This window comes from Orcinus orca, chromosome 7 (genome assembly GCF_937001465.1).
Source record: "Orcinus orca chromosome 7, mOrcOrc1.1, whole genome shotgun sequence".
NCBI classification, from domain to species: domain Eukaryota; kingdom Metazoa; phylum Chordata; class Mammalia; order Artiodactyla; family Delphinidae; genus Orcinus; species Orcinus orca.
The window spans coordinates 39,738,986-39,760,547 of record NC_064565.1 but is presented as its reverse complement, the minus strand read 5'-3'; the positions used below and the strand labels follow the sequence as shown (position 1 = coordinate 39,760,547).

At 41.2% G+C, this 21,562-nt stretch overlaps 1 protein-coding gene and 1 long non-coding RNA gene across 6 annotated transcripts in view; one reads left to right on the top strand and one right to left on the bottom strand.

The window, feature by feature from the left end:
* The window catches only part of LOC117200814 (uncharacterized), a 112,705-nt gene extending 109,830 nt beyond the window's left edge, over positions 1 to 2,875 (top strand). For both annotated transcript variants that reach the window (XR_007478494.1, XR_004482499.2), the window contains exon 4: positions 2,116 to 2,875. This is a non-coding gene — a long non-coding RNA (uncharacterized LOC117200814). The remainder of the gene's footprint in view (positions 1 to 2,115) is intronic.
* Positions 1 to 21,562, bottom strand: part of LYPD6B (LY6/PLAUR domain containing 6B) — a 234,389-nt gene that overhangs the window by 41,953 nt on the left and 170,874 nt on the right. Inside the window, exon 1 of one of the 4 annotated variants that reach the window (XM_049712499.1) lies at positions 20,354 to 20,425. The exons of 2 other annotated variants lie outside the window; for them this stretch is intronic. The gene's annotated coding sequence lies outside the window, so the exon portion shown is untranslated. Of the gene's footprint in view, positions 1 to 20,311; positions 20,331 to 20,353; positions 20,426 to 21,562 lie in introns of those variants that run through there. One more of the 4 variants, XM_049712500.1, reaches the window with a different exon arrangement.

Here is a 21,562-nt window from a genome sequence, read left to right as displayed (position 1 = left end):
TGTGAAAAAAGTCCTAGGACATATATATAATATACATATATATAATATACATATGTATATTATATATATTATATATACATATTTATATTATATTATATATATAAATGGAGATAGCTATAAATATATGAATATCATGTCTTTGTGTTAAGGAAGGAAAAGATACTATATGTATTTACTTATATGCATAAATACACTCAGGAACAGTATACAGGAAACTAATAAAAGTGATGACCTGTAGGGGGAGGGACAGGGGTAAATAATACACTATAAGGGGACAGAAGTGGGAAGGAAACTTCTCAGAATATAACTCATTGCATTGTTTTGATTTTTGATCCGTATGAATGCATAACTTATTCAAAAGTTAAAAGAGCTTGATTGGCTCTATAGTTTATGGTTAAGCACCTACTATATAGCTAAAGCTCAACAGTTCTCTCTAAATGGACCAGGGGCTTGGAAAATCCAAAGAGTAGATGATATAAAATAGCATTTTTATTTGGCTTTGAAATGTTTCTTTTGGTGGTAGGGATGGGAGTCCCAGACGATTCACCATCCTAATTACATTTTGCAAATTCCATTGGTAAAGCCCCTGAGAGCTTAGTAAGAACATAGTCACAGCTCTCTGCAATACAACAGTGGATTAAGAATTCAGGTAAGGAGATAACAGCCAGGAAGCACTGCCTTCCTGCAGGATAGGGGTGTTCTATCCATTTGAGTATACTGTGATTATTGACTATTAGTAACACATCCCTCTCTCACGGCAGGTCAACAGGTGCTAATTTTTTCATCCCTAAGGTCCAGACCCCAGATTCCACATTTAGAAGGATTTCTCTAAACTCTATGTAGAAGATAATTAGTTACCCATTTTTAAGATGAAAAGCAAAAGGCATAAGTGCCATGAAAAGTGTCTGACCCACACAAAATAAACTATTACATTAACATGATATATATAATTTGACAAACACACGCAAAAAAGTTTTTATACACATTAGCCCACACTGTTTTACTGCCCCTAAATGAGCAATTTCCTGTAGGCTCTTTGAAATATGACAAACAGCTCATCTCCCAGGACTCCATTTGAGGTTCTGAAATCCCAGATTTCAAGCTTTTGAGCAGACAAGAGGAAGTGGCCTGGGAAGCCTTTCTCTTTGCCCCTAGCATGCAGGCTTCATAGGTAAGAGCTATAACCCACTCCCACAGGAAAGGATGCAATGGTTCCTTGTGCACATAGAGTAAGGGGGGAAATTGCTATTTAGCTGAGTGACGAGCTGAATATTTTGCCACACATGGGCTATTTCTCAGCATTTCAGTTTCCTTACATGTTGAATCAAGTGCTAAGAGTTAGTGCTAACATTGGGCAAGTCACTTAACCTCCCTGTGCCTCAGTTTCCTCATTGTAAAAGATAATAAACAATAACGACCTCAAGGGAGTGAGTTAATGTGTCACAATCACTTAGAATAATGTCTGAAGACAGCACAAACTAAATCAGTATTAGCTACCCACATGTAACATCTTAGAGTTGAGTATGTTGAAAACTCTATCTTTGGAGTCAGACTTCCAGGGCTGCCTGAGAAGTTACAGAATACATCTTCTGTCACCATTTTCCTTAGAGTAATTAGCTCTGGTACAAATGGAAATTATTTACTTTCATAACTTCAACTTTACTAGTGTTGAGTGATTTATACAATCCTGTAGCTATGAGGTCCCAGAACTGCATTCCCTCCTTGGGCAAATTTGTACATCTTCCTTCAAAGGCAGTATTTGTTCATCACGTCTGAGAAATGACTGCAGGCGAGGGTTAGGCAGAGAATGTCAGTCCCTTTCCCCACCCTCTGTTTGTTCGAGGCCTGGAACACAGGGAGCAGAGGAAGGCGCTGTACACAGACAAGGGCAGAACCCACCAGCCCACGGCTTCCCTGGGGAGTTCAGAAGAGACCCCAGGTGGGGCCGGTTTACAAATGGGAGAACAGAAATGCAGTTGGACTCCGGCATCTGGCACCCCCAAGCTTCTCTTTTCCATCACAAGGGGACGTTAAATTGTCATGATTTGGAAGCAAATAGGAGAAAAGAATGTTTTTAATCAGTCATTTAAACGTGTGCTTGTCTCTCCCCTACAGTGTCTCTTCTTAACATCACGCAAGCAGGACAGGACAGGAGCTGGGAATGCTGCAGCCAGGAGGACCCCATCCAGATCGTTACAAACAGCACCCCCAGATCATTTGATCTTAGGGAAGAAAAGGGAATCAAACCCTGTGCCCCTGACAGGAAATGACAGGATGAACATTTTCCTGGCTAAAAGTTTGAAATATACACCTCTGCCACACACAAAATTTTCACCCATTATTTCTTTCCTTATACTTTCCTCATTTAAAATGTACAATTTCATAGAATAATCCAGTTTATACACCCTAAATGCATGACACCCATTTTTTCAGTTATTCAGTCAGTATTTACGGAGCACCTACCACGTGCCAGGCATCGTTTCGTTCACTGCCAAAGCTTCAGTCCCTAAAACAAAGTTGCTGCTTTCAGAGTTCTGACTTCCCCACGCTTTGCTAATGGTTTCCTGCATAAGCCCTCACATACAACACCGTCCTTTTTTAAGATAACATTTTTTGAGGGTTTATGCGTGTCAGGCACTGAACACCATTAACTCATTTAATTCTCACAGCACCCCTGTGAGGTGGCACGATTTCTATCCCCTCTTTAAGGATGAAGAATTTGAAATTTAAAGACAGGATAAGTAACTTACCCAAGGCTACAAAGCTAGTAAATCACTGATAGGATTAAAATGTAGGTCCAGTTCCAAACTCCTCCATCTTAATCCCTATGCTAAACTGCCTTCGAAACTTCTTAAATATGGTTGGCTATGATGGACATCTTTGGTTTAGAGTGGTCTCTTCTGCGTTTTCTTTGTTTGGTTTGCTGTGATTCTCATCTTCTGTACAATGCCTTTCTAGCATCTACAAAATGATCATTTAAAAGCAATTGTATCAAGTCATGGGACCAGGGCAGAGCAGGCTAAAAAACGACAGCCATTTGTACATAAATATTTAAATATATGCACTACACTCCATTTAGTGCATTATTCAATCTCTGGGCTTACATTAAAAAGGTTTCCAGAACTTACTAGCTGCTTCCTTTTGTGATCGCAATAATTCTCACCCAAACAAGACTCAAAGGACCCATTGTCCAAATCGGCTTCCTTATATTTACACCTGTCACTGATGTCATTTGCTTTCTTTTCTGCCAACCCCAAACTGACTAGGGAGGAGGATCAATTTGAATTCTTTCTAACTGCTTCCTTTCCCTTTCCCCAAACCTTGCATTTTTTCCCCTAAAACCCCCTAAAGCCAAAACCATAGTTCAGTGAAGTAAGTGTGATTAAGCAAATTATGAACCGGCTCAGGGAGTTGCTCTAGTTGCTCTAACCAGGGCTACTTTCCTGGCTCGGCTGGCAGGAGGCCCGGCCAGCCTAGAGCACCCCCTCCCTGTCGGTGGGCGGTGTGTCAGCCAATGGCAATCACTGCTGCTATTTTTCCAGGTAATGTGAGATTACAGTCTGAAGCCCCAAACTTGAACAATTATTCTCCTCAATGATTTCTTTATTCGTTCCACTGATAAACCTTGCCTTTAATCCCTGAATGGCCCAGCAGCAACCATTCATCAGATGTCAGATTCTTCAATGGGAAGAAGAAGGTGTGCACATAGGCAGGGGTCTGTTTCCCTCTCTCATCATATTCAAGGCCCCTGAAGGCACAGTAGTCTTTCATCTCCAGCAATGGGACTGGTACAGACCAGGGGCCCAAATGTTTGCTGAATATTGTGGGATGAAGAAAGGAGATATAAAACTACAGTCACATTTTCTTTTAAAGAGCACTTAATGGGACAATGGATTTAATAATAAAATACGTGCATGGGGATATGCATATCACATATAACACTTAAAGGAGGATGTTTTCCTTAAAGAACTAAAAATAGAGCTACCACATGATCCAGCAATCCCACTCCTGGGCATATATCTGGAAAAGACGAAAACTGTCATTTGAAAAGGTACATGCACCCAATATTCTTAGCAATACTATTTACAATAGCCAAGACATGGAAGCAACCAAAGTGTCTGTTGACAGATGAATGGATAAAGAAGGTGTGGGAGATATACACAATGGAATATTTCTCAGCCCTAAAAAAGAATGAAATAATGCTGTTTGCAGCAACATGGATGGACCTAGAGATCATCATACTAAGTAAGCCAGAAAGAGAAAGACAATTACATGATATGATTTATATGTGGAATCTAAAAAAAATGATACAAATTAAGTGAATTATAGAACAGAAACAGACTGACAGACATAGAAAACAAACAGGGTTGTCAAGGGGGAAAGGGGTGGGAGAGATAAATCAGGTATTTGGGATTAACAGATACTGTGTAAAATAGATAAACAACAAGGACCTACCATATAGCACAGGGGACTATATTCAATATCTTGTAATGACCTATAATGGAAAAGAATTGGAAAAAGTATATATATACATATATATATGTATATATATATAAAACGTTGAAAAGACATGGCTAGCTCTTAGCTTCTTAGCTAGCTCTTAGCTCTAGCTTTTACAGCAAAGATTAGCTGATTTCTCACCATTAACTCAAAACAGTTAAAGGTTGCAAGTCTGTATAAGAAAGAGAGGTTGAAGTACAGAAGAAAAGTATCAAATGGACATCAAATCAGGAGCTTCCACTGGGAAAACAGCAGCAGTAGCAATAATCAATACTCTAACAAGCCTGATGTGGTTATGAAATCCTTCAAGGAAAATTCCAGAACCTTAGGAACTTAATACCTTACTGAGGCCTACGAGGTGGTTGTACATTAAAATACTGCCAGCCCTGCTTAGGCTTTTACTTAACTCTGTGTACCTTTTGGCAATGGCAGTTCATGAAGGAGAGTTGAGAGAGCACTGTCACTAGAATTCCTCTGGGTCTGGGCTCACTGGGTCCTGCAGGACACATCCAAGAAGACTTGCCAACGTCCTGCAGCTGCCGCATAGCCACACCATGTAGTCCATGGATTTGGCTTCCTTTTGTGGGGGTGATTTTTTCGAGCACTGCATTAGAAATGTCATGTTCAGCATCACCCATCCAAATTTACCTCTGGCGTTTTTTTCTAGCTAAGTAGTAATAAACTTTTTTTTTTTTTTTTTGCAGTACGCGGGCCTCTCACCGCTGTGGCCTCTCCCTTTGCAGGGCACAGGCTCCGGACGCGCAGGCTCAGCGGCCATGGCTCACGGGCCCAGCCGCTCCACGGCATGCAGGATCTTCCTGGACCGGGGCATGAACCCGTGTCCCCTGCATCGGCAGGCGGACTCCCAACCACTGCGCCACCAGGGAAGCCCAGTAATAAACTTTTAAATTGGAAAATGCATACACACACACACACACACACACACACACACACACACACTCACACACACACACACACTCACACACACACACATATACCTCTTTTTCATTTAATAAGCATTCTTGAACATCTACTATGTACTATATGAGGAACTAGAAATAAAAATTTAAGTAAGACATGGTCCATGCCCTACAGTTTGAATACAGTGATGAAGGCAGTCCATGTACAAATGGCAAATACGTGAAAGTTGCTCTAGATACACTGGATTGTGGAGTGTTACTAACTCTGCTCCATTTACTTTTCTAAAACGCTAGTGACTCCTGTAGCTTGTAGGAGGTAGGGAAGGGTATTATTTATCCTGAAATCATGTAGGGAGGCGCCTAGAAATAAGCAAAGAACAAACTTATACACATTTAGTTTGGCTAAATAGAAGAAATGTCTCAAGAAACAAATTTTTTTTCTTAAAAAGGAGAAAGAAGCATGCTGGCTGAGACCTTCCACAGATGACAATCACCAGAATAAATGCATGGGGGTAGACACACTTAGATCTGTAGCACTGACCAGGATCATGTTGAGGCCCTGTAGCCTGAACTAGGGATTGGGTAGTCTGGTACACTGATGATTTTCAGCAAACTTCATAGCTCCCATGTCCCCAGTCTTGGTTCAGAAATTTCACCCTTCCAACAAAGTTCAGTTCTTCCAGAAGCAGAAGGTACACTAGACACGTCAAGCTTGGAGGGGGGAAAATCAAGTTTTACTGATTACCAGCTTACTCATTGCAAATTAAACCTCCGGGGTAGTAAGAGGTACCCAGCATGCCCCTGCCACCCAAAGGAGAGTCCATCACAACAGGTTCACCTTATTTTCCTGAAGGTTCACCTTATTTTAGATATCTTTTTAAAAATGGTATATTTCTGTATGATTTAAAATAAATTTTCACTTACATGAAGTATTTGCCTTCCCCTTACTGAGGCACTAAGAGCACTGACTCTTACAATGGACATAATACAAGAACCTATTTCCTATTTCGACTAGGAGAAAGTTGGAAGCAAATTCATGTGGACTGCTAAAATGTGTCATCAGCTGAAGCCAGCAAAGGGTCTTCTGCTATTTCAGACTGAAGCAGCCTTCTCAGTGAAACCTGGTGTAGTCCTGATAGTCTGGGTGGCATCCTCACTTACTGGGACTTTCTCCCTGTCCAATGTGAGCATCCAGAGAGTCTTTTGGTGGTGTTTTTTTTTTTTTTTTTTTTTTCCCGGTACGCAGGCCTCTCACTGCTGCGGCCCCTCCCGCTGCGGAGCACAGGCTCCGGAAGCGCAGGCTCAGCAGCCATGGCTCACGAGCCCAGCCGCTCCGCGGCGTGTGGGATCCTCCCGGACCGGGGCACGAACCCGTGTCCCCTGCATCGGCAGGCGGACTCCCAACCACTGCGCCACCCGGGAAGCCCTTGGTGGTTTTTTTGTTTGTTTGTTTTTCATATGATGTCACTTATATGTGGAATCTAAAAGAATGATACAGATGAACTTATCTACAAAACAGAAATAGACTCACAGACATAGAAAACAAACTTACGGTTACCAAAGGGGAAAGGGGGTAGGGGAGGGATAAATTAGGAGTTTGGGATTAACATATACATACTACTTATATAAAATACATAACCAACAAGGACCTACTGCATAGCACAGGGAACTATAACATCCACAGAGTTGTACAAGGCTACAGTGAGGATTGACTACCAGACTCATGACGACTGATCCAAGAACTGAGTTCTGCCTTTAGTTCATTTTCAAGAGAATAACTCACCCAAACAACTTATTTACCCTGCTTCTAAGGTCTCCCACATCCATTTTATATCCTTAGAATTTCAATCTTGCTTTGGGAAAATGCCAGAAATTCAAGTATCTATCTGATAATTAAACAACCAACCACCACTGCAGCACAACCAAAACGGTAGGTTCTTGGGAAATATCAGAGATCAAAATTCTATTAAATCCACATGAAGTACCTGCTGTGTGGTCGGCACTGTGATGACCACTGCAGAGTTGTATTGCAGTTACACTTTAAATATATGAAAAATCTTTGACCTAAAGAACCAGTGAGACTAGATATCACACATGAAATGACTGCAGTGAGTACAGGGCAGAGTAGGATTAATAATTAAAACAAGTGCTTTAGGGTACAGTAAGTGATAATAGAGTGCATTCACATACAATAGTTCTCGTGATTCTTACGACCACATGGTGAGGTAGGCAAGGGAGATACTGTATTATTAACCTCATTTTACAGATGAGGAAACTGTGAGGTCAAAGGCAGCCAAGGGCACCTTGCAAATAAGTGGCAGAATTTGAGGGCAGTAGTACTAGCGTTGTCTCCCTGTTCTGTAATATTGCTGCCACATCACGCTGCCTCCTTGCTAAGTACCATGGAAGATGAAGAGGGAGCATGAAAGGATGTGAAGGGTGAGCTGTAAAGGGTACTGGTAGGCAACAAAAAGGATGGGGTCTTCATGGGAAAGGAAGAGACAGAAATGGGCAAAGAGCATGACCATGGGCTTGGAGGCAGAGAACTGGGAGGGAATGACTTCCTGAAGTGGGATGTGTGTTAGAAGGAAGTGGGAAATAGGGTTTGACAGAAAAATTAAATAATCATGGAACTTGCAGGCAAAGTCAGGAGTTGAGTTTTGATCTTTCAAGCAATGAGACTAGTTTTTGCCAGGAGACCGACACAATCAATGAGAAAGGTGATATGGTATTCCAGCAGCAGTGGGGTTAGAAGGGTGGGGGTGGAGCAAAGAGTCTGAGTTTCTGGAAGCCAGGAGCGCCTGGCATAGTTCTGAAATGTCGATGTGGGTATGCTTTACAGAATTCATCACCCAATACATTTGCATATCACTGGAACAACCGCAAAGCTTTAAAAAATACTCTGGTTACAAGAACAGGGCATATAAAAGAAGGATCATCAGTGCTTAGAAATTTATGATGGATTAAGCCATTTTAGGTTGGTTGACTTAAAACTGTAAAACACGCTGTCTCCAGGATTCAGGGTTGACAAAGGAAAAATCACCTGCATTTTCAGGCTTTGGTTTGACTTCCTGACAACCAGCCAGCTTGCTATCAGGCTGAACTGATAACAAGCTGTTGGAGTTCCAACAGAGGAAGGGGATTCGAGTGGGGTGGGAGGTATTCTGGATCCCTCGCCCACACTTAAAGGAGAAGAGGTCTGATTTTATAAAACTGCTTGTATTAGGATATTTCACAAAACTTCCTTTGGGTAAAGAGTTCCATAGCTTAAAACATCTGAAAAGCCACTGATCTAGTCCAATCCTAGCCACAGACATATGAGCAAGCAGGACAGACAGGTACAGGGCCTGGTCCACGGTCACAGGGTAAGTGAGGCCACTTGAGAGGCATTTACAACTACTTTAAATTGGGACCTAAAAAGGCTTTTGTACAGCAAGGGAAACAATCAACAAAATGAAAAGGCAACCTACGGAATAGGAGAAAATATCTGCAAACCAATATCTGATAAGGGATTAATATCTAAAATATATAAGGAACATATACAACTCAATAGCAAAAAAACAAATAATCCAATTTAAAAATGGACAAAGTGGGGGCTTCCCTGATGGTGCAGTGGTTAAGAATCTGCCTGCCAACGTAGGGGACACGGGTTCGATCCCTGGCCCAGGAAGATCCCACATGTCGCAGAGCAACTGGGCCCATGCACCGCAACTACTGAGCCTGCGCTCTAGAGCCCGTGAGCCACAACTACTGAAGTCTGTGTGCCTGGAGTCCGTGCTCCGCAACAAGAGAAGCCACTGCAGTGAGAAGCCCACACACCACAACGAGGAGTAGCCCCCGCTCACCGCAACTAGAGAAAGCCCGCGCGCAGCAACAAAGACCCAACACAGCCAATAAATAAATAGATAGATATATAGATAAATAAAATGGACAAAGGACCCAAATAGACATTTTTCCAAAGAAGACATACAAATGGTCAACAGGTACATGAAAAGATGCTAAGTAACACTAATCATCAAGGAAATGCAAATCAAAACTACAATGAGATATCACCTCACACCTGTTTGAATGGCTATCAATCTAAAAGACAAGAGATAAAAAGTGTTGGTGAGGATGTGAAGAAAAAGGAACCCTGTCCACTGTTGGTGGGAATGTAAACTGGTGCAACTACTATGGAAAACAGTATGGAGGTTCCTCAAAAAGTAACAATAGAACTCCCATATGATGCAGCAATCTTACTTCTGGGTATATATTCAAAGGAAATAAAATCAGTATCCCTAAGACAAGTCTGCACCCCAATGTTCACTGCAGCATTATTCACAATAGCCAAGATACGAAAACAATCTAAGTGTCCGTCGACAGATGAATGAATTCTTTCTAAATGTGGTATATGTTTTCTTGGTACATGTGTGAGGAATATTATTCAGACATTAAAAAAAAGAAGCAAATCCTGCCATTTGTGACAACATGGATGAAGCTGTTGTGCTAAGTGAAATGAGCCAGACAAAGAAAGACAAACAGTGTATTACTATCACTTAAAAGTGGGCTCTAAAAAAAGTCAAAATCATAAACCAGAGAGTAGAATGGTGGTTGCCAGGGGCTGGGGGTGGAAGAAATGGGAGGTGCTGGTCAAAGGACACAAACTTTTAGTTATAAGATGAATAAGCTCTGGGGATCTAATGGTCAGCATGGTGACTACAGTTAACAATACTGTATTGCATACTTGACATTATCTAAGAAAGCAAATTTTAAGTGTTTCCACCATTAAAAAAAAACGGTAACTATGTGAGGTAATGGAGGTGTTAATTAACTTAATTGTGGTAATCATTTCACATTGTGTATGCATATCAAATCACATGCTATACACCTTAACACAAGTTTGTCAATTTGATACACAATTTTGTCAGTTTTACCTCAGTAAAGCTCGGAGTGGCTGGTGGAGGGATTGGGCAACGGAGAGCTCAGAAAACAAAAATCATTTAACATCCGTTGAAGGCCAGGATCCCTACAGGCCCTTTACTGTGCCTGTGGCCTAAGCTGACTCCCTAAGCCAATGCCCTAAGCTGAGCAACAGAGGTGGCAGGGAATGTCATACAGCCCCTGAGCACACGCTCAGCCAGGCTGGGACTCAGAACAGCAGGGGTGGTGCCCACTTGAGCTTGTTTCCACGTGAAGCCTCCTGCCAACACATAAAACTTAGGGAGCTTCTAATGAGCAGAGGCTCTGGTTAATGCTTTCCTCTCACTCATTCGTATTTCAACACTTGCTTATTTCTTTTTTTCCTCATTATAGTCTTTTTGGAGACGAAGGCAAAACAAAACAAAACCCCACCCTGCGAAAAGAAATGTGTGTGCCCTGGGGAAGATGAAGGAGTACTGCAGGTTTGAGATTCTCGCTGTTACCAAAGAATTATGACCCAGAAGCAGGGAATCATTCAATCTGTTGGTTTCACTTGTGTAACAGCATGTAACATTGTACCTGCTCCTGCATCACCCGATGAATCAGGAAGTTTAGGGAGAAAAGCCCAGCAGAGCCCCTAGTAAATCTGTCTTTTGGTGCTCCAATCACAAAAAGTATTCCCCTCCATTTTTTCACACAGGGCCTACTGTCACCTTAACCGTGTTTATCGAGACAGAGAAAGTGTCTTTGCCAAAGCTAGACATTTCTCTTCTTTGACAGCAAACACTGATTAAATCTACCCAGAGAAAAGTTAGGCAGACCAGAACCCACCTTCTTGCCAGTTACTAAGGGGCAGACTTTCAAGTCTGGTATTTCCTTTCCTCATTGTCAAGAAAAATAAACAAAAGTGATAGAATGTTACAGAGAATTTCTACTGAAGATACAGCTGTTTCCATTTTGACTTAGGTCGAAAGATTCCTTACCAGTTTTGTGAGTTATCTTATAACTAAAAAAATCTCCTAAACTAACTAGGCTACTGACTGTAAATTTAGGAAAACCGGAGTGAATACAGATGATATACAAACCAACAGCGCAAGCTGAGCTCTCCCCTGGCAGGACTGGACGTGACCATTTCAGGATGAAGGATTCTGAGGGGACTGTGACTTTGCTTGCAATGACATTAGTGGCAAGAGACATTTCCAAAAGGGGCTGTAAATTACGAATTAATGACAGCTCTCTATGAACTAACTCCTCCATATTCAGAATACCCAGTTTACAAAATAACAAAGCAAAATGACCTCTCCAGCACTCACCAACACCGCAAACAGAAATATATCTCAGTTAGAAATCTGGGGGGAAAAGTTATGTCTGTGGTCTATGTGCTGATCTGAGCAATAGAGCTTGTCTTTTAATCATCCCTGTCAGAACTATAAAATCTCCTTAAAATAGGTTACCCAGCTCTCTGTGCTCCCGATTTTACAACAGCATTGGCACTGTCAGCTAGCCGCTGGGTTACTGAGATAGCTGGACTTGGTTTGAGCAGTAAAATATCTCACGTTGCCTTTGAAAGTCATCTGCATGATTGCAGAGCTTTCTAATCCCCATAGAAGACCCATAACTATGTCAAGAGAAATTGAGGCTCTCTGATCCCCTGTCTGGTAACTGGATGCACAAACTTCCCTTTTGATTATTCCTGAACAATGGCACTTAAGCATCGTTGTGGGAAAGGAAAGCAGGCCTCCCAGGATGCACTTCTCTCTCGTCTTCCACTAGTCAGTGACTCTGAGATCACAGAGTACAGCTGGAACTTTCCTTCCTCGCCCCTGAACTTCGGTATTTACAAGTTGGCTAATGAAGGAACAATAAGTAATCTCCTGACCACTGTAGTAGGCAGGCGAGAATGAAAACTGATAGATGTACACTTTTATTCTTGAGCTCGATAAGATAAGGAATTTCCGCCCTACCGAGCTCTGAAAAGTTGCCTTTCATCCCGTTGGGGAAGGTGTAAAACATGCTTTGTGCAGACCGGCCTGGCCTTTGGCAGATTTATTGACAAGACCTACTGGCTAGAGTAAGTGCCGGGATACACCATTTGTTGAGAAAGAGAATGAATACAATCAACAGGCTTGCAAGGCCACATAAAACAGTTGTTTGGCTTAGAAGATCATGTCTGCAAAGCATTCTTATCAGGAGGAAAGCATTAAAGGCATTTCTCAAGTTTAAAGGAAAACAAAATTTGAAAAGCATGGTGAGTCAGCTGCCAGTGTCTGTCTGAAGTTGTTGGAAATTCAGAGCTCTTTAATTTTGACAGACTCTGCTCTGTGAACAGGGCATAGCTTCTGCATAGTTTCAGTCACTTGTTTTGTTTGTCACGGGCTAAAAGGACAGGACATCCAGCTTGCACTATTTGGATTCATTTGGGAAGGGTGGGAGAGGGTAGAGTGATAGAAAACTGAGTTACTTTTACACTGACCTCTAGATCACAGCAGTGACAAGATTCTGTCGTTATAATATCTTACAATTTCAATAAAGTTCTGACATTACTGGATGGCAATAAAAGAAAGAATATGTCATTGTCTATATGTCACATTCTATATAAAAAAGCTGTGCTGGAAGCTCAGTTGCTCCTCAGCCTGAGTATTTACATCTCTAGCCACCCTCAGAACACAAGTTTTTCTCAAGGTTTAGTGTCCTGGATTTAATTGGAGTCAGTGAAACCTTGTTTAGATCCTGAACTCAGGCTCTGATCATCACTGCCAGGAAATGATTAACTTGAGCAAGTTGCTTAACTTCTTTGAGTCTCAGTTTCCTCATCTATAAGTCAGGACAGTAAAATATCTATTTCAGGACCGTGGTGAGGAGTAAATAAGACACGGTGAGAATTCAGTGAAATAACTATAAAGTATGTTTCACAACGCCTGGCATACAGTAAGTACTCAATAAATGTTAGTCCCCTTTCAGGTTTTGTAACTTTCGATTGTAGCAAAGGAACAGGGCCAGGTAGTGTAAGAAGTTGACCCTGTGTGAGCTGTCTCGTTCGGGCAGCAGATTTAGCTAAACCACTATCAGTCCTGTAAGCAGGCTTTGAGTACCACCTGCTGGAGCAGGTCGTTGCAGGGAAGTAACAAAGTGCCCCACAGGCATGAGATTTGTTCACAGAGCATTAGCCTGCTCTCCCAAACCCCTGCAGACCTCACGGCAAAGCTTCCTGCTGTTGACCCTCAAGACGTCTGCCTTCTAAGCCAAAAAGCAATTCATGAGCTGTCTCACGGCCCTTGGTCATTTATGTCCCTCTTCTATATAAAAAGCAACACTACGGGCTCCCAGAGAAACAAGGTGAAGGGGAGTAAGAATCAGGAGGAAATGGTCAGATGGAAGAACAGCTAAGGCTCCCAATTATAACAAACATCTCGTTCCTGCCAGGACACTAGAAACAGAATCCCAGCCAGCTTTTCGAATTGCTATCTTAGCCAATTGGCTACATGTCTGATCGAAACAGAGGTCCAACATGGAAAAATAAAAGCTCTTCCTTAGCAAATGAGGAATGATTGGAAATGCATTTGAAGAAAACACCATTGTGGTGTTTCAGGTTTTTTCTCTCTGTGCAGCATGAACTGAATTTATTCAGCTCCTGTGCTTGGGGGCAGTTTCACTAACTATCGATGCTGCCAATTCCACCTGCAATCTAAAAACCTGGGCTGTACAATTGGTTCCTCAATTGCCGCGTGTAATCACTGAAACACCCTTTTTTTTTTTTTTTTTTTTTTGGCTGAGTTGGGTCTTCATTGCTGCGCACGGGTTTCCTCCAGTCGCAGCGAGCAGGGGCTACTCTTCCTTGCGGTGTGTGGGCTTCTCCTTGCAGTTGCTTCTCTTGTGGAGCACAGGCTCTAGGCGCGCGGTCTTCAGCAGTTGCAGCACGCGGGCCCTAGAGCATCCGGACTTCAGTAGTTGTGGGCTTAGTTGCTCCGCAGCATGTGGGATCTTCCCGGACCAGGGCTCAAAACCGTGTCCCCTGCGTTGGCAGGCAGATTCTTAGCCACTGTGCCACCAGGGAAGTGCTGAAACACCATTTTTCATGCTCTAGAAAATGCAAACACAGCTGAATTGATCCACTTCAAATCTTCTCAAACAATTCAACAAAGGATGAAAGGAGATGAGATATTTCAAAGTAAAGGTGGTTGGATGTCCTGAGGCATGAGGATAGTGGGTGTGTGCATGGGAGAAGGTCTCTTTTCAGTGGAATTACTGGTTTAAAACATAGGTGCTACCCTAATTTTAAAGTCTGTCAGTCTATATGGTTGCATGTGACATCTTTTAGGGTCATAACACCACTGCTTTCCATAGTATCTATGGGGTGGCGGTCATACTAGGATGTAGGTGGCTATGAGACATGTCCTGTCAACTGTCTGTAGTCATCTGATTATTGATTATCCTGAATGCCTCATCAAAAACACAGACTTCATTTAGAAGTCTGTAAGTCAAATAGTTAAGCAAAGAGCAAAAAAACCCAGTAGTTAACATGACCAAGTGCAAGCCACAGGTCGGGAGTCTGGAGGTCACAGTGGCAGGCAGAAGGGCCTAGGCAGGCCAGAGTCTGGAATCTAGGCACAGGCCACTTATCCTTGGAGGCCTCATTCCTTTCTTTGAATGCCTTCCCTCCTTTCCAAAACTAATCATCAACTCCTTATTCTGCAGTCCCAGCTCAAATCGTACTTGTCCATTATCTCACAACCAGGCAGGGTCAGCTCTCTTAAACATACCTTTACTAAGTGTTATTTACTGTACTGTGTTTATAAAACTCCATCTTTATTATACAAGTAATATAAATACCATACACACATGTGTATATTACCAACAGAGTACTATAACTATATATCTCTTTCTTCACTAGACTATAAACTTTTTGAAGGCAAGAACCATGTCCCATATACTGAGGGCTATACTAGACACTGAAGATGCACAAATGAACATCTCTTTGAAGCTGAATAAATGAAGGTGCAGATTAGTAGACAGTTGGTTTGTGAACACGTCGAAAAGAAAAAAGTGATTAGTAAGATCTAGGATGGTAATCTAACGTAAAATATAGCCAAACAAATCTCTCTTCTTTCATGATATGGTTACCAGGCTATTAAATCAGTAAAATTCCAGACATGACTTGAATTTTGGCAAGTCAGTACATAAAATCTTTTATCCTCGTGGGAGCAAGAGCAAATCACAAGCTGCCAAATCATTTTTTTGAACATCTTTATTGGAGTATAATTGCTCTACAATGTGGTGTTAGGTGCTGCTGTACAACAAAATGAACCGGCTATAAGTATACATATATCCCCACATCTCCTCCCTCTTGCGTCTCCCTCCCACCCTCCCTATCCCACACCTCTAGGTGGTCACAAGGCACGGAGGTGATCTCTGTGTGCTATACGGCTGCTTCCCACTAGCTATCCGTTTTACATTTGGTAGTGTACATATGTCCATGCCACTCTCTCACTTCGTCCCAGCTTACCCTTCCCCCTGCCCGTGTCCTCAAGTCCATTCTCTACGTCTGCGTCTTTATTCCTGTCCTGCCCCTAGGTTCTTCAGAACCTTTTCTTTTAATTTTTTTAGATTCCATATATGTGTTAACGTATGGTATTTCTTTTTCTCATTCTGACTTACTTCACTCTGTATGACAGATTCTAGGTCCATTCACCTCACTACAAATACCTCAATTTCGTTTCTTTTTATGGCTGAGTAATATTTCATTGTACATATGTGTCACGTCTTCTTTATCCATTCATCTGTCAATGGACACTTAGGTTGGTTCCATGTCCTGGCTATTGTAAATAGAGCTGCAATGAACACTGTGGTACATGATTCTTTTTGAATTACGGTTTTCTCAGGGTATATGCCCAGTAATGGGATGTTTAGTTTTAAAAGGAACCTCCATACTGTTCTCCATAGTGGCTGTGTCAATTTACATTCCCACCAACAGTGCAAGAGGGTTCCCTTTTCTCCACACCCTCTCCAGAATTTATTGTTTGTAGATTTTTTGATGATGGCCATTCTGACCGGTGTGATTGGATTGGGTTGTTTGTTTTCTTGATACTGAGGTGCATGAGCTGCTTGTATATTTTGGAGATTATTCCTTTGTCAGTTGCTTCGTTTGCAAATATTTTCTCCCATTCTGAGGGTGGTCTTTTCATCTTGTTTATGGTTTCCTTTACTGTTTTAAGTTTCATTAGGTCCCATTTGTTTATTTTTGTTTTTATTTCCATTTCTCTAGGAGGTGGGTCAAAAAGGATCTTGCAGCCGAATAGCACAGGGAGATCAGCTCGGTGCTTTGTGATGACCTAGAGGGGTGAGATAGGGACGGTGGGAGGAAGTCGCAAGAGGGAAGAGATATGGGGATATATGTGTATGTATAGCTGATTCACTTTGTTATAAAGCAGAAACTAACACACCATAGTATAGTAATTATACTCCAATAAAGATGTTTAAAAAAAAAAAAAGGATCTCGCTGTGATTTATGTCATAGAGTGTTCTCCTCTAAGAGTTTTATAGTGTCTGGCCTTACATTTAGGTCTTTAATCCATTTTAGTTTATTTTTGTGTATGGTGTTAGGGAATGTTCTAATTTCATACTTTTACATGTACCTGTCCAGTTTTCCCAGCACCACTTATTGAAGAGACTGTCTTTTCTCCACTGTATATTCTTGCCTCCTTTATCAAAGATAAGGTGACCATATGTGCGTGGGTGTATCTCTGGGCTTTCTATCATGTTCCATTGATCTCTATTTCTGTTTTTGTGCCAGTACCATAATGTCTTGATTACTGTAGCTTTGTAGTATAGTCTGAAGTCAGGGAGCCTGATTCCTCCAGCTCTGTTTTTCTTTCTCAAGATTGCTTTGGCTATTTGGGGTCTTTTGTGTTTCCATACACGTTGTGAAATTTTTTGTTCTAGTTCTGTGAAAAATGCCAGTGGTAGTTTGATAGGGATTGCATTGAATCTGTAGATTGCCTTGGGTAGTAGAGTCATTTTCACAATGTTGATTCTTCCAATCCAAGAACATGACATATCTCTCCATCTGTTTGTATCATCTTTAATTTCTTTCATCAGTGTCTTACAGTTTTCTGCATACAGGTCTTTTGTCTCCCTAGGTAGGTTTATTCCTAGGTATTTTATTCTTTTTGTTGCAGTGGTAAATGGGAGTGTTTCCATAACTTCTCTTTCAGATTTTTCATCATTAATGTATAGGAATGCAAGAGATTTCTGTGCATTAATTTTGTATCCTGCTACTTTACCAAATTCATTGATTAGCTCTAGTAGTTTTCTGGTAGCATCTTTAGCATTCTCTATGTTTAGTATCATGTCATCTGCAAACAGTGACAGTTTTACTTCCTCTTTTCCAATTTGGATTCCTTTTATTTCTTTTTCTTCTCTCATTGCTGTGGCTAAAACTTCCAAAACTATGTTGAGTAATAGCAGTGAGAGTGGGCAATCTCGTCTTGTTCCTGATCTTAGTGGAAATACTTTCAGTTTTTCACCATTGAGCACGGTGTTGCCTGTGGGTTTGTCATATATGGCCTTTATTATGTTGAAGGAAGTTCCCTCTCTGCCTGCTTCCTGGAGGGTTTTTTTATCATAAATGGGTGTTGAATTTTGTCAAAAGCTTTCTCTGCATCTATTGAGATGATCATATGGTTTTTCTCCTTCAATTTGTTAATATGCTTTATCACACTGATTGATTTTCATACATAGAAGAATCCTTGCATTCCTGGGATAAACCCCACTTGACCATGATATATGGTCCTTTTAATGTGCTGTTGGATTCTGTTTGCTAGTATTTTGTTCAGGATTTTTGCATCTATGTTCATCAGTGATACTGGCCTGTAGTTTTCCTTCTTTGTGACATCTCTGTCTGGTTTTGGTATCAGGGTGATGGTGGCCTCATAGAATGAGTTTGGGAGTGTTCCTCCCTCTGCTATATTTTGGAAGAGTTTGAGAAGGATAGGTGTTAGCTCTTCTCTAAATGTTTGATAGAATTCGCCTGTGAAGCCATCAGGTCCTGGGCTTTTGTTTGTTGGAAGATTTTTAATGACAGTCTCAATTTCAGTGCTTGTGAATGGTCTGCTTATATTTTCTATTTCTTCCTGGTTCAGTCTTGGAAGGTTATGCTTTTCTAAGAATTTGTCCATTTCTTCCAGGTTGTCCATTTTATTGGCATACAGCTGCTTGTAGTAATCTCTCATAATCCTTTGTATTTCTGCAGTGCCAGTTGTCACTTCTCCTTTTTCATTTCTAATTCTATTGATTTGAGTCTTCTCCCTTTTTTTCTTGATGAGTCTGGCTAATGGTTTATCAATTTTGTTTATTTTCTCAAAGAAGCAGCTTTTAGTTTTAATGGTCTTTGCTATTGTTTCCTTCATTTCTTTTTCATTTATTTCTGACCTGATCTTTATGATTTCTTTCTTTCTTCTAACTTTGGGGTTTTTTTGTTCTTCTTTCTCTAATTGCTTTAGTTGTAAGGTTAGGTTGTTTATTTGAGATATTTCTTGTTTCTTGAGGTAGGATTATATTGCTGTAAAGTTCCCTCTTAGAACTGCTTTTGCTTCATCCCGTAGGTTTTGGGTCATTCTGTTTTCATTGTCACTTGTTTCTAGGTAATTTTTGATTTTCTCTTTGATTTCTTCAGTGATCTCTTGGTTATTTAGTAGTGTATTGTTTAGCCTCCATGTGTTTGTATTTTTTACAGATTTTTTCCTGTAATTGATATCCAATCTCATAGCATTGTGGTCAGAAAAGATACTTGATACAATTTCAATTTTCTTAAATTTACCAAGGCTTGATTTGTGACCCAAGATATGATGTATCCTGGAGAATGTTCCATGAGCACTTGAGAAGAAAGTGTATTCTGTTATTTTTGGATGGAATGTCCTATAAACATTAATTAAGTCCATCTTGTTTAATGTATCATTTAAAGCTTGTGTTTCCTTATCCAAGTAATATTTTTTAATAGATGAGCCTCAACTCTAAACATTCTAGTAGGATGCTGCAGAATTCTGTCTTTATTTATGCCATTTAAAATTTTTATCAACTACTTGAATGAAGATAAGAAGATTTCCTATGAAACCTACTGAGGGCACGGAGCCAAGAAAGACAGCTACTATGATTCATAAGAGAAAAAAAGACTTGACAGATTAGAGCATCAAGCTGAATCATACAAGATGCTAAATATAAAGTTATGTATTTTGGTTCAGATTTTCAACAGCACAGGCACAGAATTACCAAAACCTTACTAGATAGAAAGTATTTTATATGAATTTTATAGTAATTAAAAACACCATGTCATCTATATATATACATACAGACACGATTATATATATATATATATATATATATATATTTCTGCTGCCTAAAGAAGCTAGCGCAACAGAGCCTCATCTTTAGACCAAAACGTCTGGGTCAAGCAAAACTCCTCTTCAGGCGTCTCAATCACCTCTGGAACACAACAACCACTGCTAATTAGGAGGCCTGCAGAACCAGATATCCAGGATGGTGAGAGGTCTAAAAATTCTGCCTAAATTATAGTGTTTGAGAGAGCTACACTTGTTTGCCCAGAGAAATGAAAACTTTGGTGGAGGGAGGAGGAGACTGAGAGTTAATCCTTGACTAATAACTTTTCAAATCGTTGGAGAAGAGAAAGTTACTTCAGAAGATGACTTCATAAAAGAGGCAGGTAGACCCATTTGGGGTCAAGTTTTGCAATGCCTGACAAGGGAATGGGCTGCCTAAGAGTGAGGAGCGCCCTGCCGATGGAATTATTCAAGTAGAGGACGGAGGAGCAGCCATCAATGGGGATGCTGTCGAATGCACTTCTGTACTTGGAGATCAGGATCCTTAAGGGAAAAGACCTCCAACGGCCTTTCAATTCTATGGTCTTCACTAAAGCTGATGGTGAAGGGACCAGAGGGGCAGAAGACAGACATCTCAGATCACTGAGTTGCACCACTGACCCTGACACAATCTCATACTGCATCAACTCGGCTGACAATCACCTGAGAATAGCTTTGTCCTGTTAAACGCACACAGGTGTCCGAGTAGCTTCTGTGGCTCACGATGACTGGGCTGAGTGAGTGTCCTGCAGTTGACACCTTAATAGGAGGAGGCATATGGAAAATGAGGCAGAAATGAGCAAAAAAAAAGACAAAGAGCAGAAAAAACACTGAGCCTATGTGAGCTCTGAAGCAGGAAGCTGGGGGTGAAGACATACAATTCAGAATGGAGAGGGGTAATCACAATGCTGTGGGTTCATCAGTTTTTACTGTGGATCTTGGGAAAGAAACCACAGAGAAAATCTCAGGAGTATTTTCCTCCTAAGCCAGCACAACCACTTCTTCACCGCCAAAGGCTCCAATGTTCCCATAGTGGAGAACGGCACTGAAAAAAATACCTCTTCTTATTCAAAACCTCTCCCTGCCATCCATGTGTCCCTGCAAATGCGTGGCCTTCAGTCCTCCTCTCCCTATTCCCCTGCACCTCACACCACATACAACAGCAACAACAGGCTGGGGATATAGGACCAAAAAAAAACAACAATGCTCAGACTGAAAAAAAAAAATCTTTACATAAAGAAGGAGGAAAACAGAATTCCTATCCCTGCATTATAAAAACTGAAAGGTAAGGGGAATTTTATAGACCCAGAACGTGATGAAATGAAGAGAAAGACATCAAGTCTACCCAAAAGGTGATAAAACATTTTATTTGTTTTTTGGTTGTGAAAAGAAAATAAACCATTGAAATGACTGTCCGAAGGGCTCCAGGATAAGGACACTGAATAGGGCTTGGCTATAAATGTTGGAGAGGGTAATAAAAGAGTTGGTTTTGTTTCCTCAGCATTTGTGTGGGCTGAGCCCTCCTACTTCAACACAGGAATCATGGGCAATGGTAAAAGCCAACCTGCCACGGGGCCTACATTAATGCCTTCCTTGCAGGCCCGTCCAAGAGTCCCAGAGTAGCTGCTCCCCTCCTGCACCCAGGTTTCTATCCAACGCTGACCCTACAGGGAATGCCATCAAACCACTGGGGCTTCAGGATCGCAATGTGTCTTATTTCCATGGTTACTAGTTCATATATACCTGCTTATAAAACAGGCATTTTTTTTTCAGTCCTTATTTTTCTCAGTCCTAGGAATTTAAGATGAAGAAGGCAAGGTTCCTGCCCCAAGCAGCTCAGTCTACAGTCTAGAGGGCCTTGGATTAATTCTG